The sequence below is a fragment of the Arachis hypogaea genome, chromosome 19, assembly GCF_003086295.3.
Source record: "Arachis hypogaea cultivar Tifrunner chromosome 19, arahy.Tifrunner.gnm2.J5K5, whole genome shotgun sequence".
In the NCBI taxonomy this organism is placed as follows: domain Eukaryota; kingdom Viridiplantae; phylum Streptophyta; class Magnoliopsida; order Fabales; family Fabaceae; genus Arachis; species Arachis hypogaea.
The window spans coordinates 77,774,946-77,799,118 of record NC_092054.1 but is presented as its reverse complement, the minus strand read 5'-3'; positions in this window follow the sequence as shown (position 1 = coordinate 77,799,118).

The window sequence follows — 24,173 nt, the reverse complement described above, 5'->3', positions numbered from 1 at the left end:
GTTTAGGGTTTAGTTTAGGCTTAGGTTTGTGGTTTGGTTTAGGGTTTTTTTTTGGTTTGGGTTTAGGGTTTAAGGTTTAGTGTTTGGGTTTATGGTTTGGTGGTTTAGGGCTTAGGCTTTATGGTTTGGGTTTGTGTTTGGGCTTTAGGTTTTTTAGGGTTTATGGTTTAGGGGTTTATTGTTTATGGTTTAGGCTTTATGGTTTTGGTTTATGCTTAGGGTATAGGGTTTAGGGTTTAGGGTTTATGGTTTGGTTTTGAAGCTTTAGGGTTTTTGTTTTAGGGTTTAGGATTTAGGGTTTATCGTTTATTGTTTTTTGTTTTGGGTTGAGGGTTTATGGTTTAGGGATTAGGGTTTAGAATTTAGACTTTAGGCTTTAGTGTTTGTGGTTTAGGGTTTAGACTTATGGGTTAGGGTTTAGGCTTTAGGGTTTGGGGTTGAGGGATTAGGGTTTAGGCTTTAGTGTTTAAGGTTTGTGGTTTAGGGTTTAGGGGTTGAGGGTTTGGAGTTTATGGTTTAGGGTTTAGGGCTTAGGGTTTAGGCTTTAGGGTTGATGGTTTATGATTTAGGGTTTAGGGGTTGTGATTTAGGATTTAGGCTTCAAGTTTTGTGGTTTAGGATTTAGGGTTTAGGGTTTATGAATTTGGTTTTATGGTTTCGGCTTTGGGGTTTAGGCCTTAGGATTTATGGTTTAGTGTTTGGGATTTTGGTTTGTGGTATAGCGTTGAGTTTTTTTTTATTTTTTGGTTTGGTTTTGTTTATAGTTTGGTTTTTTTATGGTTAGGTTGTAGGGTTTACGGTTTAGGTTGGTGAGGGTTAGGATTAGCTTTAGGCTTTAGGGTTTGTTGTTTAGGTTTTAAGGGTTTAGGATTTTATGGTTTAGGGGATTTTGAATGTTTATGGTTTAGGGTTTAGGGTTAGGCTTTAGTGTTTGTTGGTTTAGGGTTTATGATTTATGGTTTGGGTTTTAGGATTTAGGCTTTTAGGCTTTAGGGTTTAGGGTTAAGGGTATAAGGTTTAGGGGTTTAGGGTTCAGGGTTTTGGGTTAGTGTTTGGGCTTTAGAATTTATGGTTTAGGGATTTGGCTTTATGGTTTGTGATTTAGGGTTTAAGGTGTATGGTTTAGGGTTTTTGTTTGGGTTGAGGGTTATGGTCTAGGGTTTAGGCTTTTAGGTTTGTTGTTTAGGATTTAGGATGTAGGGTTTATGGTTTATGGTTTGGGGTTGAGGGTTTATGGTTTATGGTTTAGGGTTTAGGGTTTAGGCTTTAGTGTTTGTGGTTTAAGGTTTAGGGTTTAATCTTTTGGCTTTGGGGTTTAGGGTTTAAGGTTTAGTGTTTGGGCTTCAGCTTTGTGGTTTAGGGCTTAGGCTTTATGGTTAGGGTTTAGTGTTTGGGCTTTAGGTTTTAGGGTTTGTGTTTGGTTTAGGTTAGTTTAGAGTTGGGTTTAGGGTTTATGGTTTGGGGTTAGGTTTATGGTTTAAGGGTTAGGTTTATGTTTTGTGGTTTAGGGTTATGTGTAGGGTTTAGGATTTAGGGTTTATGGTTTATGGTTTATGGTTTAGGGTTTAGACTTTATGTTTAGGGTTTAGGTTTTAGGGTTTGTGGCTTATGGTTTAGGTATATGGTTTAGGGTTTAGGGTTTAGGTTTGGGGTTGAAGTTTAGGGTTTTGGTTTAGGTTTAGTTTAGGGTTTATTGTTTTGGTTTATTATTTTGGGTTGAGGGTTTATGGTTTATGGTTTAGGGTTTAGAATTTAGATTTAGGCTTTAGTGTTTGTGTTTAGGGTTTAGGCTTTATGAGTTAGGTTTAGGCTTATGTTGTTTTGATTGGTTTAGGTTAGGTGGTTTTGGTTTTAGGGTTTAGGGGTGAGGGTTTGGAGGTTTATGGATTAGGTTTAGGGTTAGGTTTAGGCTTTAGGTTTGGTTTATGGTTTAGGGTTTAGGTTGTTTAGGATTAGGTTTATTTTGTTTAGGTTTAGGTTTAGTTTTATTTTTGTTTTATTTTGTTTGGGTTGTTAATTTATGTTTTTTTGTTTTGTTTTAGGGTTTAGGATTTTGGTTTTGGTATAGGGTTTAGGTTTAGGGTTTAAGGTTTAGGTTTAGGTTTTGGTTTAGGGTTTTTTAGTTTAGGGTTATGTTTATGCTTAGGTTGTAGGGTTTAGGGTTTTAGGGTTTATGGTTTAGGTTTAGGCTTTGGCTTTAGGTTTGTTGTTTAGGGTTTAGGGTTTAGGATTTTTGGTTTGGGTTGAATGTTTATGGTTTAGGGTTTTGGTTTAGGCTTTAGTGTTTGTGGTTTAGGGTTTAAGATTTATGGTTTGGGTTTAGGGTTTAGGTTTAGGGTTTGGTTTAGGGTTAGTTTAGGGTTTAGGGTTCAGGGTTTTGGGTTTAGTGTTTGGTTTAGAATTTGTGGTTTAGGGTTTATGGTTTAGGTTTAGGTTTAGGTTTGGTTTAGGGTTTAGGTTATGGTTTGGGTTTTGGTTTGGGTTACGGTTATGGTCTAGGGTTTAGCTTTTAGTTTTTGTGGGTTTAAGTGGTTTAGGGTTTATGTTTAGGGTTAGGGTTTATGTTTTGTTTAGTTTAGGTTTTTTTTTTTTTTAATTTAGTTTTTTTGGTTTGGGTTTAGGTTTAAGGTTTAGTGTTGGCTTCAGGGTTTGTGGTTTAGGGCTTAGGCTTTATGGTTTAGGGTTTAGTGTTTGGGTTTTAGGGTTTGTGGTTTAGCGTTTAGGGTTTGTGGCTTAGGGTTTATGATTTAGGGTTTAGGTTTAGAGTGTAGGATTTAGGGTTTATGGTTTGGGGTTGAGGGTTTATGGTTTAAGGTTCAGGCTTTATGGTGTGTGATTTAGGGTTTATGGTGTAGAGTTTAGCATTTAGGGTTTATGGTTTAGGGTTTAGACTTTATTTTTTAGGGTTTAGGCTTTAGAGTTTGTGGCTTATGGTTTAGGGTATATGGTTTAGGGTTTAGGGTTCATGGTTTGGGGTTGTAGCTTTAGGTTTTTTGATTTAGGGTTTAGGATTTAGGGTTTATTGTTTATGGTTTATTGTTTTAGGTTGAGGGTTTATGTTTTAGGGTTTAGGTTTAGAATTTAGACTTTAGGCTTTAGTGTTTGTGGTTTAGGGTTTAGGTTTTATGAGTTACGGTTTAGGCTTTAGGGATTGGGGTTTTGGAATTAGGGTTTAGGCTTTGGTGTTTAAGGTTTGTGGTTTAGGGTTTAGGGGTTGAGGGTTTGGAGTTTATGGATTAGGGTTTAGGGCTTAGGGTTTTGGCTTTAGGGTTGATGGTTTATGGTTTAAGGTTTAGAGGTTGTGATTTAGGATTTAGGCTTCAAGGTTTGTGGTTTAGGATTTAGGGTTTAGGGTTTATGATTTTGGTTTTATGGTTTAGGGCTTGGGGTTTAGGCCTTAGGATTTATGGTTTAGGGTTTTGTGTGTGTGGTTTAGGGTTTAAGATTTGGTTTATGGTATCGGGTTGAGGTTTAGGGTTTAGGGTTTAGGGTTTAGGGTTTAAGGTTTAGGGTTTATGGTTTATGGCTTCGGTTGTAGGGTTTAGGGTTTATGGTTTAGGGATGAGGGTTTATGGTTTAGGGTTTGTATTTTATGGTTTAGGGTGTATGGTTTAGGGTTTAAGGTTTATGATTTTGGGGTTGAGGGTTTATAGTTTAGGGTTTACGGTTTATAATTTAGTTTTTAGGGTGTAGTGTTTACTGTTTAGGGTTTGTGGTTAGGGTTTAGTGTTTATGGGGTAGGGTTTAGTATTTATGGTTTAGGGTTTATGGTTTAGGGTTTAGGGATTAGGGTTTGTGGTTAGGGTTTAGGGTGTAGTATTTATGATTTAGGATTTATGCTTTGGGGTTTTGGGTTTATGGTTTACGGTTTAGGGTTTATTTTTTAGGGTTTAGGCTTTTGTGTTTATGGATGGGGTTTAGGATTTAGGGTTTTGTCTTTAGGCTTTAGGGTTTAGGATTTAGGGTTTATGGTTTGTGGATTTGGCTTTAGGGTTTAGAATTGAGGATTTAGGGTTTGTGGTTAATGGTTTAGGGTTTGGGTTTAGGGTTTATGGTGTATGGTTTATTGTTTAGGGTTTATCATTTGGGGTTAAGGTTTTATCGTTTAGGGTTTAGGCTTTAGTGTTTATGGTTTAGGATTTAGGTGTATGGTTTAGGGTTTATGGTTTGTGGTTGAGGGTTTATGGTTTAGGGTTTAGGTTTATAGTATAGGTTTTGGGTTTAGGCTTTAGCGTTTGTGGTTTATGGTTTAGGTGCAGGTTTGGGGTTTAGGGTTTATAGTTTGGGATTGAGGGTTTATGGTTTAGGGTTTATAGTTTAGGGATTAGGCTTTAGGGATTGTGGTTTATGGTTTAGGGTGTAGGGTTTAGGGTTTAGTGTTTATGGTTTGGGGTTGAGGGATTATGGTTTAGGGTTTAGGCTTTAGGGTTTATGGTTTAATGTTTAAGGTTTATGGTTTAAGGTATGTGGTTGAGGGTTTATGGTTTAGGGTTTAGGATTTATAATTTAGGGTTTAGCCTTTAGGGTTTGTAGTTTTGGTTTAGGGTGAAGGGTTTAGGCTTTAGGGTTTATAGTTTGGGGATGAGGGTTTAGGGTTTAGGGTTTGTGTTTTGGGTTTATGGTTTATGCTTTAGGGTTCGTGGTTTATGGTTTAGGGTTTATGGTTTGGGGTTGAAGCTTTAGTGTTTGTGGTTTAGGGTTTAGGATTTAGGGTTCAAGGTTTACTGTTTATGGTTTATGGTTTTGGGTTGAGGGTTCATGGTTTAGGGATTAGGGTTTAGAATTTAGGCTTTAGGATTTAGTGTTTGTGGTTTAGGGTTTAGGCTTTATGGTTTAGGGTTTAGGCTTTAGGGTTTGGGGTTTAGGGATTAGTGTTTAGGCTTTAGTGTTTAAGGTTTGTGGTTTAGGGTTTAGGGGTTGAGGGTTTGGAGTTTATGGTTTATGGTTTAGGGCTTAGGATTTAGGCTTTAGGGTTGATGGTTTATGGTTTAGGGTTTAGGGGTTGTGATTTAGGATTTAAGCTTTAGGGTTTGTGGTTTAGTGTTTATGATTTTTGGTTTATGGTTTAGGGTCTGGGGTTTAGGCCTTAGGTTTGTGGTTTAGGGTTTTGTGTTTGTGGTTTAGGGTTTAGAATTTGGGGTTTATGGTATAGGGTTTAGGGTTTAGGGTTTAGCGTTGAGGGTTTATGGTTTAGGGTTTAGGGTTTATAGTTTAGGGTTTATGGTGTAGTGTTTACGGTTTAGGGTTTGTGGTTAGGGTTTAGTGTTTGTGGTTTAGGATTTATGGTTTAGGGTTTAGGGTTTCGGGTTTGTGGTTAGGGTTTATGGTGTAGTGTTTACGATTTACAGTTTATGGTTTGGGGTTGAGGGTTTATGGTTTACAGTTTAGAGTTTATAGTTTAGGGTTTAGGCTTTAGTGTTTGTGGATGGGGTTTATGCTTTAGGGTTTAGGGTTTAGGCTTTATGGTTTGGGATTTTGGGTTTAGGGTTTTGCGTTTAGGCTTTAGGCTTTAGGCTTTAGGGTTTATGATTTAGGGTTTATGGTTTGTGGATTTTGCTTTAGGGTTTAGGATTGAGATTTAGGGTTTATGGTTAATGGTTTATGGTTTATGGTTTAGGGATTATGGTGTAGGGTTTAAAGTTTAGGGTTTATGGTTTGGGGTTAAGGTTTTTCGTTTAGAGTTTAGGCTTTAGAGTTTGTGGTTTAGGATTTAGGGTTTAGGGTATATGGTTTAGGCTTTAGGGATGATGGTTTATGGTTTAGGATTTAGGGGATGTAATTTAGGATTTACGCTTTAGGGTTTGTGGTTATGGCTTAAGGTTTAGGGTTTATGGTTTAGGTTTAGGTTATGGTTTATGCTTTAGTGTTTGGGGTTTATGCTTTAGGGTTTTGGTTTAAGGTTTGTGGTTTAGGCTTTAGGCTTTAGGCTTTAGGTTTTGTGTTTGGGCTTTAGGTTTTGTGGTTTAGGGTGTAGTGTTAGGGTTTATGGTTTATGGTTTGGGGTTGAGGGTTTGGGTTTAAGGTTTAGGCTTTAGGGATTGTGGTTTAGGGTTTATGGTACTGGGTTTAGGGTTTTGGGTTTATGTTTGGGATTGAGGGTTTATGGTTTAGGGTTTAGGGTTTATAGTTTAGGGTTTAGGCTTTAGGGTTTGTGGTTTATAGTTTAAGGTGTAGCATTTAGGGTTTATGGCTTGGGGTTGAGGCTTTAGGGTTTGTGGTTTAGGTTTTAGTGTTTTGGATTTAGGGTTTACGATTCATAGTTTATGGTTTGGGGTTAAAGTTTTATGGTTTATGGTTTAGGGTTTTAGAGTTTATGGTTTATGGTTTGGGGTTGAGGGTTTATGGATTAAGGTTTAGGCTTTATGGTTTGTGGTTTAGGGTTAATGGTGTAGGGTTTTGGGTTTAGGGTTTATGGTTTAGGGTTTATGGTTTGGGGTTGAGGCTTTAGGGTTTGTGGTTTAGTGTTTAGGATTTAGAGTTTAGGTTTTATTGTTTATGGTTTATGGTTTTGGGTTGAGGGTTTATGGTTTAGGGTTAAGGGTTTAGAATTTAGGCTTTAGGATTTAGTGTTTGTGGTTTAGGGTTTAGACTTTATGATTTAGGGTTTAGGCTTTATGGTTTAGGCTTTAGGCTTTAGGTTTAGGGTTTGTGGTTTAGGATTTAGGGGTTGAGGGTTTGGAGTTTATGATTTAGGGTTTAGAGTTTATGCTTTAGGGTTGATAGTTTATGGTTTAGGGTTTAGGGGTTTTGATTTAGGATTAAGGCTTTAGGGTTTGTGGTTTAGGGTCTAGGATTTAGGGTTTATGATTTTGGGTTTAGGGTTTAGGGTTTGGGGTTTAGGCCTTAGGATTTATGGTTTAGGGTTTTGTGTTTGTGGTTTAGGGTTTAGGATTTGGTGTTTATGGTTTAGGGTTTACGGTTTGGGGTTTAGGGTTTAAGCTTTAGTGTTTGTGGTTTAGTGTTTAGGCTTTATTGTTTATGGTTTAGGCCTTATGGTTTGGGGTTTAAGGATTAGCTTTAGGCTTTAGGGTTTAGGTTAAGGGTGTAGGGTTTAGGGTTCAGGGTTTAGGGTTTAGTGTTTGGGCTTAGAATTTATGTTTAGGGTTTCGGGTTCAGGGTTTAGGCTTTAGGGTTTGTGATTTAGGGTTTAAGGTGTATGCTTTAGGGTTTTTGGTTTGGGTTGAGGGGTTATGGTCTAGGGTTTAGGCTTTTGGTTGTGTTGTTTAGGGTTTAGGGTGTAGGGTTTAGGGTTTATGGTTTAGGGTTGAGGGTTTAGGGTTTAGGGTTTATGGTTACGCTTTAGTGTTGTGGTTTAGGGTTTAGGGTTTAATCTTTAGGGTTTAGGGTTTACGGTTTAAGGTTTAGTGTTTGGGCTTCAGGGTTTGTGGTTTAGGGCTTAGGCTTTATAGTTTAGGGTTTATTGTTTGGGCTTTTGGGTTTGTGGTTTAGGGTTTAGGGTTTGTGGTTTAGGGTATATGGTTTAGGGTTTAGGATTTAGGGTTTAGGTTTAGAGTGTAGGTTTAGGGTTTATTTTTGGGGTTGAGGGTTAATGGTTTAAAGTTTAGGCTTTATGGTTGTGGTTTAGGGTTCATAGTATAGGGTTTAGGATTTAGGGTTTATGGTTTAGGTTTAGACTTTATAGTTTATGGTTTAGGCTTTAGGGTTTGTGGTTTATGGTTTAGGGTATTTGGTTTAGGTTTAGGGTTTATGTTTGGGGTTGAAGCTTTAGGGTTTAGATTTAGGTTTATTGTTTATGGTTTATTTTTTTGGGTTGAGGGTTTATGGTTCACGTATTAGGGTTTAGAATTTAGACTTTAGGCTTTAGTGTTTGTGGTTTAGGGTTTAGGCTTTAGGGTTTAGGGTTTGTGGTTTAGGGTTTATGGGTCGAGGGTTTGGAGTTTATGGTTTAGGGTTTAGGCTTTAGGCTTTAGGGTTGATGATTAAGGGATAAGGGGTTGTGATTTAGGATTTAGGCTATAGGTTTGTGGTTTAGGGTTAGCGTTTAGGGTTTATGATTTTGGGTTTAGGATTTAGGGTTTTGGGTTTAGGCCTTAGGTTTATGGTTTAGGGTTTCGTGTTTATGGTTTATGGTTCAGGTTTTGTGGTTTAGGGTTTAGGGTTTAGGTTTAGGGTTTATTGTTTAGGATTTAGGGTTTGTGATTTATGGTTAGGATTTAGGGTTTAGGGTTTAGGGTTTGTGGTTTATGACTTAGAGTGTGTAGGGTTAAGGTTTAGGGTTTAGGGTTTGGGTTAAGGGTTTATGGTTTAAGGTTTTGGTTTAGGGTTTTAGGGTTTAGGGTTTACGGTTTGGGGTTTACGGTTTATGGTTTAGGGTTTAGGGTTTATAGTTTAGGGTTTAGGCTTTAGGGTTTATGGTTTAGTGTTTAGGGTTTGTGTTAGGGTTTAGGGTGTAGTGTTCTACGATTTAGGGTTTATGGTTTGGGTTTAGGGTTTAGGGTTTAGGCTTTAAGTTTGGGATTTAGGGTTATGGTTTAGGTTTAGGCTTTAGCTTTAGGTTTAGTGTTTGTGCTTTAGGGTTTATGGTTTAGGGTTTAGTGTTTAGGGTTGAGGATTTTGGGTTTATGGTTTAGGGTTTATGGTTTGGGATTTAGGGTTTATAGTTTAGGGTTTAGGCTTTATGGTTTGGGGTTTAGGGGTTAGGGTTTGTGGGTTATGGTATATGGTCTAGGGTTTAGGGTTTACGGTGTAGGGTTTGTGGTTTAGGGTTTATGATTTAGGGTTTAGGGTTTATTGTTTATGTTTTATGGTTTTGGTTTTAGGGTTTAGATTTTAGGCTTTTGGCTTTAGTGTTTGTGGTTTAGGGTTTAGGATTTAGGTTTAGGTTTTATGCTTTGGGTTTGGGGTTTAGGGATTAGGGTGAGGCTTTAGCGTTTAGGGTTTAGGGGTTGAGGGTTTGGAGTTTATGTTTAGGGTTTAGGGTTTAGACTTTATGGTTGATGGTTTTTGGTTTAGTGTTTAGCGGTTGTGATTTAGGATTTAGGCTTTAGGGTTTGTGGTTTAGGGTTTAGGGTTTTGGATTTAGATTTTGGGTTTAGGGATTAGGGTTTGGAGTTTAGGCCTTAGGTTTATGGTTTATGGTTTGGGGTTTAGGGTTGTGATTTAGGATTTAGGGTTTAGGGTTTGTGGTTTAGGGTTTAGGGTTTTGAGTTTATGATTTTGTGTTTAGGGTTTAGGGTTTCGTGTTTGTGGTTTAGTGTTTAGGTTTTGGGGTTTAGGGTTTAGGGTTGAGGGTTTAGGGTTTATGGTTGAGGGTTTATGGTTTAGGGTTTATGGTTTAGCATTTAGGCTTTAGGGTTTGTGGTTTATGGCTTAGGGTGTATGGTTTAGGACTTAGGGTTTAGGGTTTCGGTTAAGGGTTTATGGTTTAGTTTTGTGGTTTAGGGTTTAGGATTTACGGTTTAGGATTTAGGGTTTAGGGTTTATGGTTTTGGATTTATGGTTTACGGTTTGTGGTTTAGGGTTTAGTGTTTAGGTTGAGGGTTTAGGTTTATGGTTTGCAGTTTAGGGATTTGGTTTAAAATTTAAGGTTTATGGTTTAGGGTTTAGGGTTTGTGGTTAGGGTTTAGGGTGTAGTGTTTAGATTTTGGTTTATGGTTTGGGGTTAAGGGTTTCTGGCTTAGGGTTAGGGTTTAGGTTTGGTTTGGGTTTAGGGTTTATGGTTATGGTGCAGTGTTTTATGATTTAGGTTTATGGTTTAGGGAGTTGGGTTTAGGGTTTAGGCTTTAGAGTTTAGGATTTAGGGTTTATAGTTAAGGGTTTAGTCTTTAGGCTTTAGGGTTTATTGTTTGGGCTTTAGGGTTTGTGGTTTATGGTTAGGGTTGATGATTTAGGATTTGTGGTTTAGCGTTTAGGTTGTAGGGTTTATGGTTTAGGGTTTATTTTTTGGGTTTGAGGGTTTATGGATTAGGGTTTAGTGTTTAGGGTTTTTGGTTTAGGGTTTATTGTTTGGGTTGGAGGGTTTATGGTTTAGGGTGTAGGGTTTAGGTTTTAGCGATTATGGTTTGGGGTTGAGGGATTATGGTTTAAGGTTTAGGTTTTAGGGTTCGTAGTTTAGGGTTTAGGGTTTATGGTTTAGGGTTTGGGGTTTAGGGTTTATAGTTTAGGGTTTATGAATTATAGTTTTGGGGTTAGGCTTTAAGGTTTGTGGTATTGGTTTAGGGTGTAGGGTTTGTGGGTTAGGTGTAGGGTTTGTGGAGGGTTTATGGGTTGAGGGTTTGGAGTTTATGGTTTAGGGTTTAGGATTTAGGCTTTAGGGTTGATGATTAAGGAGAAGGGGTTGTGATTTAGGATTTAGGCTTTAGGTTTGTGCTTTAGGTTTAGCGTTTATGATTTTGGTTTAGGATTTATGGTTTTGGGTTTAGGCCTTAGGGTTTATGGTTTAGGGTTTCGTGTTTGTGGTTTATGGTTCAGGTTTTGTGTTTAGGGTTTAGGGTTTATGGTTTAGGTTTATTGTTTAGGATTTAGGGTTTGTGGTTTATGGTTAGGGTTTAGGGCTTAGGGTTTAGGGTTTAGGGTTTGTGGTTTATGTCATAGGGTGTAGGGTGTAAGGTTTAGGGTTTAGGGTTTGGGGTAAGGGTTTATGGTTTAAGGTTTTGGTTTAGGTATAGGGTTTAGGTTTTATGGTTTGGAGTTGAGGGTTTTGGGTTTTGGGTTTTGGGTTTATAGGTTAGGGTTTAGGCTTTAGGGTTTATTGTTTAGTGTTTAGTGTTTGTGGTTAGGGTTTAGGGTGTAGTGTTCTATGATTTAGGGTTTATGGTTTGGGGTTTAGGGTTTAGAGTTTAGGCTTTAGAGTTTGGGATGTAGGATTTTTTGTTTCGGGTTTAGGGTTTATGCTTTTGGCTTTAGGGTTTAGTGTTTGGGCTTTAGGGTTTATGTTTTAGGGTTTAGTGTTTAGGGTTGAGGATTTTAGGTTTATGGTTTAGGGTTTAGGATTTAGGGTTTATTATTTAGGGTTTATGGTTTGGGGTTTAGGGTTTATAGTTTAGGGTTTAGGCTTTAGGGTTTAGGGTATAATGTTTATTGTTTAGGCTTTATGGTTTTGGTTTTGGGTTTATCGTTTAAGGTTTATGGTTTATAGTTTAGGGTTTAGGGTTTAGGGTTTGTGGTTTATGGTATATGGTATAGAGTTTAGGGTTTAGGGTTTATGGTTTATGGTTTATGGTTTGGGGTTGTTGCTTTAGGGTTTGTGGTTTATGGTTTTGGATTTAGGGATTAGGGTTTATTGTTTATGGTTTTTGGTTTTGGGTTTAGGGTTTAGATTTTAGGCTTTTGGCTTTAGTGTTTGTGGTTTAGGGTTTAGGATTTATGGTTTAGGTTTTATGCTTTAGGGTTTGGGGTTTAGGGATTAGGGTAAGAATTTAGCGTTTAGGGTTTAGGGGTTGAGGGTTTGGAGTTTATGGTTTAGGGTTTATGGTTTAGACTTTATGGTTGATTGTTTTTGGTTTAGGGTTTAGCGATTGTGATTTAGGATTTTGGCTTTGGGGTTTGTGGTTTAGGGTTGAGGGTTTTGGATTTATGATTTTGGGTTTGGGGTTTAGGGTTTGGAGTTTAGGCCTTAATGTTTATGGTTTAGGGTTTGGGGCTTAGGGGTTGTGAATTAGGATTTAGGCTTTAGGGTTTGTAGTTTATGGTTTAGGGTTTTGAGTTTATGATTTTGGGTTTAGGGTTTAGGGTTTGGGGTTTAGGCCTTAGTTTTTATGGTTTAGGGTTTGGTGTTTGTGGTTTAGTGTTTAGGTTTTGGTGTTTTGGTATAGGGTTTAGGGTTTATGGTTTATGGTTTTTGGTTTAGCATTTAGGCTTTAGGGTTTGTGGTTTATGGCTTAGGATGTAGGGTTTAGGGTTTAGGGTTTAGGGTTTCGGTTGAGGGTTTAAGGTTTTAGTTTTGTGGTTTAGGGTTTAGTTTTATTGTTTATGGTTTAGGGTTTAGGGTTTAGGGTTTAGGGTTTAGGGTTTATGGTTTATGGTTTATGGTTTATGGTTTACGGTTTGTGGTTTAGGGTTTAGGTTTATGGGTTGTCGTTTAGGGTCTAGGGTTTAAAATTTAGGGTTTATGGTTTAGGGTTTAGGGTTTATGGTTAGGTTTAGGGTGTAGTGTTTACGATTTTGGGTTTATGGTTTTGGGTTAAGGGTTTCTGGCTAGGGTTTAGGGTTTAGGTTTGGGATTTAGGTTTTAGGGTTTATGGTGTACTGTTTTACATTTAGGGTTTATGGTTTAGGATTAGTGTTTAGGGTTTAGGCTTTAGATTTTAGGATTTAGGGTTTATAGTTAAGGTTTAGGGTTTAGGCTTTAGAGTTTGGTTTATTTTTTGGTTTATGGTTTATTTGGTTTAGGGTTTAGGGTTTATGGTTCTGGGTTTAGTGTTTAGGGTTGAGGATTTAAGGTTTATAGTTTAGGGTTTAGGATTTAGGGTTTATAGTTTAGGGTTTATGGTTTGGGGTTTAGGGTTTATAGTTTAGGCTTTAGGGTTTAGGGTATAGTGTTTAGGGTTTAGGCTTTATGGTTTAGGGTTTAGGGTTTATAGTTTAGGGTTTAGGGTTTATGGTATAGTGTATAGAGTTTATGGTTTAGGGTTTAGGGTTTAGGGTTTATGTTTTCGGGTTGATGCTTTAGGGTTTGTGTTTTAGGGTTTAGGATTTAGGGTTTTGGGTTTATTGTTTATGGTTTATGGTTTTAGGTGTAGGGTTTAGATTTTAGGCTTTTGGTTTTAGTGTTTGTGGTTTAGGGTTTTGGATTTATGGTTTAGGTTTTATGCTTTAGGGTTTGGGGTTTAGGGATTAGGGTAATGCTTTTGCGTTTATGGTTTAGGGGTTGAGGGTTTGGAGTTTATAGTTTAGGGTTTAGGGTTTAGACTTTATGGTTGATGGTTTTTGGTTTAAGGTTTAGCGATTGTGATTTAGGATTTAGGCTTTAGGGCTTGTGGTTCAGGGTTTAGGGTTTTGGATTTATGAATTTGGGTTTAGGGTTTAGGGTTTGGAGTTTAGGCCTTAATGTTTATGGTTTAGGGTTTGCAGTTTAGGGTTGTGATTTAGGATTTAGGCTTTAGGGTTTGTTGTTTATGGTTTAGGGTTTTGAGTTTATGATTTTGGGTTTAGGGTTTAGGGTTTGGGGTTTATGCCTTAGTGTTTATGGTTTAGGGTTTGGTGTTTGTGGTTTAGTGTTTAGGTTTTGGTGTTTAGGGTATATGGTCGAAGGTTTAGGGTTTTGGGTTTATGGTTTATGGTTTAGGGTTTATGGTTTAGGGTTTAATCTTTAGGGTTTATGGTTTAGGGTTTAAGGTTTAGTGTTTGGGCTTCAGGGTTTGTGGTTTAGGGTTTGTGGTTTAGGGTATAGGGTTTAGGGTTTACGTTTTAGAGTGTATGGTTTAGGGTTTATTATTTGGGGTGAGGGTTTATGGTTTAAGGTTTAGGCTTTATGGTTTGTGGTTTAGGGTTTATAGTATAGGGTTTAGGATTTAGTGTTTATAGTTTAGGGTTTAGAATTTATAGTTTAGGGTTTAAGCTTTAGGGTTTGGGTTTATGGTTTAGGGTTTAGGGTTTATGGTTTGCGGTTGAAGCTTTAGGGTTTAGGATTTAGGGTTTATTATTTATGGTTTTTTTTTTTGGGTTGAGGGTTTATGTTTCACGTATTAGGGTTTAGAATTTCGACTTTTGGCTTTAGTGTTTATGGTTTATGGTTTAGGCTTTAGGGTTTAGGGTTTATGGTTTAGGGTTTAGGGTTTAAGGTTTAGGGTTTATGGTTTATGGCTTAGGTTGTAGGGTTTAGGGTTTATGGTTTAGGGTTGAGGGTTTATGGTTTAGGGTTTGTAGTTTATGGTTTAGGGTGTAGGGTTTAGGGTTTAAGGTTTATGATTTCGGGGTTGAGGGTTTATAGTTTAGGGTTTAGGGTTTAGGGTTTAGGGTTTAGGGTTTATTGTTTAGGATTTAGGGTTTGTGATTTATGGTTAGGATTTAGGGTTTAGGGTTTAGGGTTTGTGGTTTATGACTTAGAGTGTGTATGGTGTAAGGTTTAGGGTTTAGGGTTTAGGGTTAAGGGTTTATGGTTTATGGTTTTGGTTTAGGGTTTCGGGTATAGGGTTTAGGGTTTATGGTTTGGGGTTTACGATTTATGGTTTAGGGTTTAGGGTTTATAGTTTAGGGTTTAGGCTTTAGGGTTTATGGTTTAGTGTTTAGGGTTTGTGTTTAGGGTTTAGGGTGTAGTGTTCTACGATTTAGGGTTTATGGTTTTGGGTTTAGGGTTTAGGCTCTATAGTTTGGGATTTAGGGTTTATGGTTTAGGGTTTAGGCTTTAGGCTTTAAGGTTTATTGTTTGTGCTTTAGGGTTTATGGTTTAGGGTTTAGTGTTTAGGGTTGAGGATTTTGGGTTTATGGTTTAGGGTTTATGGTTTGGGATTTAGGGTTTATAGTTTAGGGTTTAGGGTTAGGGTTTGTGGGTTATGGTATATGGTCTAGGGTTTAGGGTTTACGGTGTAGGGTTTGTGGTTTAGGGTTTATGATTTAGGGTTTAGGGTTTATTGTTTATGTTTTATGGTTTTGGTTTTAGGGTTTAGATTTTAGGCTTTTGGCTTTAGTGTTTGTGGTTTAGGGTTTAGGATTTATGATTTAGGTTTTATGCTTTTGGGTTTGGGGTTTAGGGATTAGGTTGAGGCTTTAGCGTTTAGGGTTTAGGGGTTGATGGTTTGGAGTTTATAGTTTAGGGTTTAGGGTTTAGACTTTATGGTTGTTGGTTTTTGGTTTAGTGTTTAGCGGTTGTGATTAGGATTTAGGCTTTAGGGTTTGTGGTTTAGGGTTTAGGGTTTTGGATTTAAGATTTTGGGTTTAGGGATTAGGGTTTGGAGTTTAGGCCTTAAGGTTTATGGTTTATGGTTTGGGGATTAGGAGTTGTGATTTAGGATTTAGGGTTTAGGGTTTGTGGTTTAGGGTTTAGGGTTTTGAGTTTATGATTTTGTGTTTAGGGTTTAGGGTTTCGTGTTTGTGGTTTAGTGTTTAGGTTTTGGGGTTTAGGGTTTAGGGTTGAGGGTTTAGGGTTTATGGTTGAGGGTTTATGGTTTAGGGTTTATGGTTTAGCATTTAGGCTTTAGGGTTTGTGGTTTATGGCTTAGGTTGTATGGTTTAGGACTTAGGGTTTAGGGTTTCGGTTAAGGGTTTATGGTTTAGGTTTTGTGGTTTAGGGTTTAGGATTTACGGTTTAGGATTTAGGGTTTAGGGTTTATGGTTTTGGATTTATGGTTTACGGTTTGTGGTTTAGGGTTTAGTGTTTAAGGTTGAGGGTTTAGGGTTTATGGTTTGCAGTTTAGGGATTTGGTTTAAAATTTAAGGTTTATGGTTTAGGGTTTAGGGTTTGTGGTTAGGGTTTAGGGTGTAGTGTTTATGATTTTGGGTTTATGGTTTAGGGTTAAGGGTTTCTGTCTTAGGGTTTATGGTTTAGGGTTTATGATTTGGGTTTAGGGTTTAGGGGTTATGGTGCAGTGTTTTACGATTTAGGTTTATGGTTTAGGGAGTTGGGTTTAGGGTTTAGGCTTTAGAGTTTAGGATTTAGGGTTTATAGTTAAGGGTTTAGTCTTTAGGCTTTAGGGTTTATTGTTTGGGCTTTAGGGTTTGTGGTTTATGGTTAGGGTTGATGATTTAGGTTTTGTGGTTTAGCGTTTAGGTTGTAGGGTTTATGGTTTAGGGTTTATTTTTTGGGTTTGAGGGTTTATGGATTAGGGTTTAGTGTTTAGGGTTTTTGGTTTAGGGTTTATAGTTTGGGTTGGAGGGTTTATGGTTTATGGTGTAGGGTTTAGGTTTTAGCGATTATGGTTTGGGGTTGAGGGATTATGGTTTAAGGTTTAGGTTTTAGGGTTCGTAGTTTAGGGTTTAGGGTTTATGGTTTAGGGTTTGGGGTTTAGGGTTTATAGTTTAGGGTTTATGAATTATAGTTTTGGGTTAGGCTTTAAGGTTTGTGGTATTGGTTTAGGGTGTAGGGTTTGTGGTTTAGGGTGTAGGGTTTGTGGTTTAGGGTTTATGGGTTGAGGGTTTGGAGTTTATGGTTTAGGGTTTAGGATTTAGGCTTTAGGGTTGATGATTAAGGGAGAAGGGTTGTGATTTAGGATTTAGACTTTAGGGTTTGTGCTTTAGGGTTTAGCGTTTATGATTTTGGGTTTAGGATTTATGGTTTTGGGTTTAGGCCTTAGGGTTTATGGTTTAGGGTTTTGTGTTTGTGGTTTATGGTTCAGGTTTTGTGGTTTAGGGTTTAGGGTTTAGGGTTTAGGGTTTATTGTTTAGGATTTAGGGTTTGTGGTTTATGGTTAGGGTTTAGGGCTTAGGGTTTAGGGTTTAGGGTTTGTGGTTTATGGCTTAGGGTGTAGGGTGTAAGGTTTAGGGTTTAGGGTTTGGGGTAAGGGTTTATGGTTTAAGGTTTTGGTTTAGGGTATAGGGTTTAGGTTTTTTGGTTTGGAGTTGAGGGTTTAGGGTTTTGGGTTTTGGGTTTATAGGTTAGGGTTTAGGCTTTAGGGTTTATTGTTTAGTGTTTAGTGTTTGTGGTTAGGGTTTAGGGTGTAGTGTTCTATGATTTAGGGTTTATGGTTTGGGGTTTATGGTTTAGAGTTTAGGCTTTAGAGTTTGGGATTTAGGATTTTTTGTTTCGGGTTTAGGGTTTATGCTTTTGGCTTTAGGGTTTAGTGTTTGGGCTTTAGGGTTTATGTTTTAGGGTTTAGTGTTTACGGTTGAGGATTTTAGGTTTATGGTTTAGGGTTTAGGATTTATGATTTATTATTTAGGGTTTATGGTTTGGGGTTTAGGGTTTATAGTTTAGGGTTTAGGGTATAATGTTTATGGTTTAGGCTTTATGGTTTGGTTTTGGGTTTATCGTTTAGGGTTTATGGTTTATAGTTTAGGGTTTAGGGTTTAGGGTTTGTGGTTTATGGTATAGGTATAGAGTTTAGGGTTTAGGGTTTATGGTTTATGGTTTATGGTTTGGGGTTGTTGCTTTAGGTTTGTGGTTTATGGTTTGGATTTAGGGATTAGGGTTTATTGTTTATGGTTTTTGGTTTTGGGTTTAGGGTTTAGATTTTAGGCTTTTGGCTTTAGTGTTTGTGGTTTAGGTTTAGGATTTATGTTTAGGTTTATGCTTTAGGGTTTGGGGTTTAGGGATTAGGGTAAGATTTAGCGTTTAGGGTTTAGGGGTTAGGGTTGAGTTTATGGTTTAGGTTTATGGTTTAGACTTTATGGTTGATTGTTTTTGGTTTAGGGTTTAGCGATTGTGATTTAGGATTTTGGCTTTGGGGTTTGTGGTTTAGGGTTTAGGGTTTTGGATTTATGATTTTGGGTTTAGGGTTTATGGTTTGGAGTTTAGGCCTTAATGTTTATGGTTTAGGGTTTGGGGCTTAGGGGTTGTGAATTAGGATTTAGGCTTTAGGGTTTGTAGTTTATGGTTTAGGGTTTTGAGTTTATGATTTTGGGTTTAGGGTTTAGGGTTTGGGGTTTAGGCCTTAGTTTTTATGGTTTAGGGTTTGGTGTTTGTGGTTTAGTGTTTAGGTTTTGGTGTTTTTGGTATAGGGTTTAGGGTTTATGGTTTATGGTTTATGGTTTATGGTTTAGCATTTAGGCTTTAGGGTTTGTGGTTTATGGCTTAGGATGTAGGGTTTATGGTTTAGGGTTTAGGGTTTCGGTTGAGGGTTTAAGGTTTTAGTTTTGTGGTTTAGTGTTTAGGTTTTATTGTTTAGGGTTTAGGTTTAGGGTTTAGGGTTTAGGGTTTAGGGTTTATGGTTTATGGTTTATGGTTTACGGTTTGTGGTTTAGGGTTTAGGGTTTATGGGTTGTCGTTTAGGGTCTAGGGTTTAAAATTTAGGGTTTATGGTTTAGGGTTTAGGGTTATTGTTAGGGTTTAGGGTGTAGTGTTTACGATTTTGGGTTTATGGTTTGGGGTTAAGGGTTTCTGGCCTAGGGTTTAGGGTTTAGGGTTTGGGATTTAGGTTTTAGGGTTTATGGTGTACTGTTTTACAATTTAGGGTTTATGGTTTAGGAATTAGTGTTTAGGGTTTAGGCTTTAGAGTTTGGGATTTAGGGTTTATGTGGTTTAGGGTTCATGGATTAGGCTTTAGGCTTTAGGGTTTAGTGTTTGGGCTTTAGGGTTTATGGTTTTGGGTTTAGTGTTTAGGGTTGAGGATTTAAGGTTTATGGTTTAGGGTTTAGTATTTAGGGTTTATGGTTTAGGGTTTATGGTTTGGGGGTTTAGGGTTTATAGTTTAGGCTTTAGGGTTTAGGGTATAGTGTTTAGGGTTTAGGCTTTATGGTTTAGGGTTTAGGGTTTATAGTTTAGGGTTTAGGGTTTAGGGTTTATGGTTAGTGTATAGAGTTTATGGTTTAGGTTTAGGGTTTAGGGTTTATGTTTTCGGGTTGATGTTTAGGGTTTGTGTTTTAGGGTTTAGGATTTAGGTTTGGGTTTATTGTTTATGGTTTATGGTTTTAGGTGTAGGTTTAGATTTTAGGCTTTTGGCTTTAGTGTTTGTGGTTTAGGGTTTTGGATTTATGGTTTAGGTTTTATGCTTTAGGGTTGGGTTTAGGGATTAGGGTAAGGCTTTTGCGTTTATGGTTTAGGGGTTGAGGGTTTGGAGTTTATAGTTTAGGTTTAGGGTTTAGACTTTATGGTTGATGGTTTTTGGTTTAAGGTTTAGCGATTGTGATTTAGGATTAGGCTTTAGGGTTTGTGGTTCAGGGTTTAGGGTTTTGGATTTATGATTTTGGGTTTAGGGTTTAGGGTTTGGAGTTTAGGCCTTAATGTTTATGGTTTAGGGTTTGCAGTTAGGGTTGTGATTTAGGATTAGGCTTTAGGGTTTGTGGTTTATGGTTTAGGGTTTTGAGTTTATGATTTGGGTTTAGGGTTTAGGGTTTGGGGTTTATGCCTTAGTGTTTATGGTTTAGGGTTTGGTGTTTGTGGTTTAGTGTTTAGGTTTTGGTGTTTAGGGTATATGGTCGAAGGTTTAGGGTTTTGGGTTTAGGGTTTATAGTTTAGGGTTTAGGGTTTAGGGTTTAGGGTTTAATCTTTAGGGTTTATGGTTTAGGGTTTATGGTTTAGTGTTTGGGCTTCAGGGTTTGTGGTTTAGGGTTGTAGTTTAGGGTATAGGGTTTAGGGTTTACGTTTTAGAGTGTATGGTTTAGGGTTTATTATTTGGGTTGAGGGTTTATGGTTTAAGGTTTAGGCTTTATGGTTTGTGGTTTAGGGTTTATAGTATAGGGTTTAGGATTTAGGTTTATAGTTTAGGGTTTAGAATTTATAGTTTAGGGTTTAAGCTTTAGGGTTTGGGTTTATGGTTTAGGGTTTATGGTTTATGGTTTGCGGTTGAAGCTTTAGGGTTTAGGATTTAGGGTTTATTATTTATGGTTTATTTTTTGGGTTGAGGGTTTATGTTTCACGTATTAGGGTTTAGAATTTCGACTTTTGGCTTTAGTGTTTATGGTTTATGGTTTAGGCTTTAGGGTTTAGGGTTTATGGTTTAGGGTTTAGGATCTAGGGTTTAAGGTTTAGGGTTTATGGTTTATGGCTTAGGTTGTAGGGTTTAGGGTTTATGGTTTAGGGTGAGGGTTTATGGTTTAGGGTTTGTAGTTTATGGTTTAGGGTGTAGGGTTTAGGGTTTAAGGTTTATGATTTCGGGGTTGAGGGTTTATAGTTTAGGGTTTATGGTTTATAGTTTAGGGTTTATGGTGTAGTGTTTACTGTTTAGGGTTTGTGGTTAGGGTTTAGTGTTTATGGGTTAGGGTTTAGTGTTTATGGTTTAGGGTTTATGGTTTAGGGTTTAGGGATTAGGGTTTGTGGTTAGGGTTTATGGTGTAATGTTTATGATTTAGGGTTTATGCTTTGGGGTTGAGGGTTTATGGTTTACGGTTTAGGGTTTATAGTTTAGGGTTTAGGCTTTAGTGTTTGTGGATGGGGTTTAGGCTTTAGCCTTTAGGGTTTAGGCTTTATGGTTTGGGGTTTAGGGTTTAGGGTTTTGTCTTTAGGCTTTAGGGTTTAGGATTTAGGGTTTATGGTTTGTGGATTTGGCTTTAGGGTTTAGAATTGAGGATTTAGGGTTTATGGTTAATGGTTTAGGGTTTAGGGTTTATGGTGTATGGTGTATGGTTTATTGTTTAGGGTTTATTGTTTGGGGTTAAGGTTTTATCGTTTAGGGTTTAGGCTTTAGTGTTTATGATTTAGGATTTAGGGTGTATGGTTTAGGGTTTATGGTTTGTGGTTAAGGGTTTATGGTTTAGGGTTTAGGGATTATAGTATAGGTTTTAGGGTTTAGGCTTTAGCATTTGTGGTTTATGGTTTAGGCTGCAGGGTTTGGGGTTTAGGGTTTATAGTTTGGGATTGAGGGTTTATGGTTTAGTGTTTATAGTTTAGGGATTAGGCTTTAGGGATTGTGGTTTATGGTTTAGGGTGTAGGGTTTAGGGTTTAGTGTTTATGGTTTGGGGTTGAGGGATTATGGTTTAGGGTTTAGGCTTTAGGGTTTATGGTTTAATGTTTAAGGTTTATGGTTTAAGGTATGTGGTTGAGGGTTTATGGTTTAGGGTTTAGGATTTATAATTTAGGGTTTAGCCTTTAGGGTTTGTAGTTTTGGTTTAGGGTGAAGAGTTTAGGCTTTAGGGTTTATAGTTTGGGGATGATGGTTTAGGGTTTAGGGTTTGTGTTTTGGGGTTTATGGTTTATGCTTTAGGGTTCGTGGTTTATGGTTTAGGGTATAGGGTTTATGGTTTAGGGTGTATAGTTTGGGGTTGAAGCTTTAGTGTTTGTGGTTTAGGGCTTATGATTTAGGGTTTAGGGTTTACTGTTTATGGTTTATGGTTTTAGGTTGAGGGTTCATGGTTTAGGGATTAGGGTTTAGAATTTAGGCTTTAGGATTTAGTGTTTGTGGTTTAGGGTTAGGCTTTATGGTTAGGGTTTAGGGTTTAGGCTTTAGGGTTTGGGGTTTAGGATTAGTGTTTAGGCTTTAGTGTTTAAGGTTTGTGGTTTAGGGTTTATGGGTTGAGGGTTGGAGTTTATGGTTTATGGTTTAGGGCTTAGGATTTAGGCTTTAGGGTTGATGGTTTATGGTTAGGGTTAGGGTGTGATTAGGATTTAAGCTTTAGGGTTTGTGGTTAGTGTTTATGATTTTGTTTATGGTTTAGGGTCTGGGGTTTAGGCTTAGGTTTGTGGTTTAGGTTTTGTGTTTGGGTTAGGGTTTAGAATGGTGTTGATGGTATAGGGTTAGGGTTATGGTTAGCATTGAGGTTTATAGTTTAGGGTTTAGGGTTATAGTTTATGGTTTATGGTGTAGTGTTACGGTTTAGGGTTTGTGGTTAGGGTTTAGTGTTGTGGTTTAGGATTTATGGTTAGGTTAGGTTCGGGTTTGTGGTTAGGGTTATGGTGTAGTGTTTACGATTTACGATTTATGGTTTGGGTTGAGGTTATGGTTTACAGTTTAGAGTTTATAGTTTATGGTTAGGCTTTAGTGTTGTGGATGGGTTTATGCTTTAGGGTTTAGGGTTTAGATTTATGGTTTGGGATTTGGGTTTAGGGTTTTGCGCTTAGGCTTTAGGCTTTAGGGTTTACGATTTAGGATTTATGGTTTGTGGATTTTGCTTTAGGGTTTAGGATTGAGGATTTAGGGTTTATGGTTAATGGTTTATGGTTTCTGGTTTAGGATTACGGTGTAGGGTTTAAAGTTTAGGTTTATGTTTGGGTTAAGGTTTTATCGTTTACAGTTTAGGCTTTAGAGTTTGTGGTATAGGATTTAGGGTTAGGTATATGGTTTAGGCTTAGGATGATGGTTTATGGTTTAGATTTAGGGATGATTTAGATTTATGCTTTAGGTTTTGTGTTTATGGTTAAGGTTAGGGTTTATGGTTTAGGTTTATGGTTTATGCTTTAGTTTTGGGTTTATGCTTAGGTTTTGGTTTAAGTTTGTGTTTAGCTTTAGGCTTTAGGTTAGGTTTTGTGTTTGGGCTTTAGTTTGTGGTTTAGGTTTAGGTTTGGTTTAGGTTTAGGGTGTAGTGTGTAGGTTTATGGGTTTATGGTTGGGATTGAGGTTTTGTTTATGGTTTGGGGGGGTTTATGGTTTAGGTAGGGTTATAGTTTAGGGTTATAGTTAGGGTTTAGGCTTTAGGTTTGTGGTTTATAGTTTAAGGTGTAGCATTTAGGGTTTATGGCTTGGGGTTGAGGCTTTAGGGTTGTGGTTTAGGTTTTAGTGTTTGGATTAGGGTTTACGATTCATAGTTTATGGTTTGGGATTGAGTTTTATGGTTTTATGTTTAGGGTTTTAGAGTTTATGGTTATGGTTTGGGATTGAGGGTTTATGGATTATGTTTAGGCTTTAGGTTTGTGGTTTAGGGTTAATGGTGTAGGTTTTGGGTTTAGGGTTTATGGTTAGGGTTTTGGTTGGGTGAGCTTTAGGGGTTTGTAGGATTTAGGTTTGTTTTTTTTTTTTATGTTTTGGTTAGGGTTTAGGTTAGGGTTAGGGTTTAGAATTTGGTTTAGGATTTAGTGTTTGTGGTTAGGGTTTAGCTTTATGATTAGGGTTTATGCTTTATGGTTTAGGCTTTAGGTTTAGTGTTTAGGGTTTGGTTTAGGATTTAGGGGGTGAGGGTTTGGAGTTTATGATTTAGGTTTGAGTTATTGCTTTAGGGTTGATGGTTTATGGTTAGGGTTTAGGGGTTTGATTTAGATTAAGGCTTAGGGTTGTGTTTAGGGTCTAGGATTTAGGGTTTATGATTTTGGGTTTAGGGTTTAGGGTTTGGGGTTAGCCTTAGATTTATGGTTTAGGGTTTGTGTTTGTGGGTTAGGGTTTAGGATTTAGTGTTATGGTTTAGGGTTTACGGTTGGAGTTTAGGGTTTGGCTTTAGTGTTTGTGGTTAGTGTTTAGCTTTATTTTTAGGGTTATGCCTTATGGTTTGGGGTTTAAGGATTAAGCTTTAGCTTTAGGGTTTAGCGTTAAGGTGTAGGGTTAGGGTTCAGGACTAGGGTTTAGTGTCGGGCTCAGAATTATGGTTTAGGGTTTTGGGTTCAGGGTTTAGACTTTAGGGTTTATGATTTAGGGTTTAAGGTGTATGCTTAGGGTTTTTGGTTTGGGTTGAGGGTTATGGTCTAGGTTTAGGCTTTTGGTTGTGTTGTTTAGGGTTTGGGTATAGGGTTTAGGTTTATGGTTTTGAGTTGAGGGTTTAGGGTTTAGGGTTTAGGGTTTATGGTTCATGCTTTAGTGTTGTGGTTTAGGGTTTAGGGTTTAATCTTTAGGGTTAGGGTTTACGGTTTAAGGTTTAGTGTTTGGGCTTCAGGGTTTGTGGTTTAGGGCTTAGGCTTTATAGTTTAGGGTTTATTGTTTAGGCTTTTGGTTTGTGTTTAGGGTTTGGGTTTGTGTTTAGGGTATATGTTAGGGTTTGGATTTAGGGTTTAGGTTTTAGAGTGTGGGTTTAGGGTTTATTATTTGGGGTGAGGGTTAATGGTTTAAGGTTTAGGCTTTATGGGTTGTGGTTTAGGGTTCATAGTATTAGTGTTTAGGGTTTGACTTTAGTTTATGTTTAGGCTTTAGGTTTTGTTTTTGGTTTTTTTGGGTTTATGGGTTTAGGGTTAGGGTGGTTTGGGTTGGGGTTTAAGAGTTTTAGGGTTTTGGTTTAGGGTTTTTTGTTTATGGTTTTATTTTTTTGGGTTTAGGTTTAGGTTTGGTTTATTTTTTTGGTTTAGGTTTAGGGTTTATAGTTTATGGTTTTAGGTTTAGGGTTTAGGGTTTAGTGTTTAGGTTAGGTTAGGGTTTATGGCATTTAGGTTTATTGTTGGGGTTAGGTTTAGGGTTTAGGCTTTAGGTTTGGGTTTAGGGTTTATGGTTTAGGGTTTAGGGTTTAGGTTTAGGGTTTATGTGTTTGTTTATGGTTTAGGGGTGTTTATTGATTTTGTTTATGGTTTAGGGTTAGTAGGTTATGTTTAGGGTTTATGGTTTGGATTTAGGGTTTATAGTTTAGGGTTTAGGTTTAGGTTTGTGTTTTAGGGTTTAGGATTTGTTAGGTTTTATGGTTTAGGGGTTTAGGGTTAGGGTTTGTTTAGTTTAATTTAGGGTTTAGGGTTATGTTTAGGGTTTAGGGTTTAGATTTTAGGGCTTTAGTGTTGTGGTTAGGGTTTAGGTTTATGTTTGGTTGGCTTTAGGGTTTGGTTTAGGATTTGGGCTTT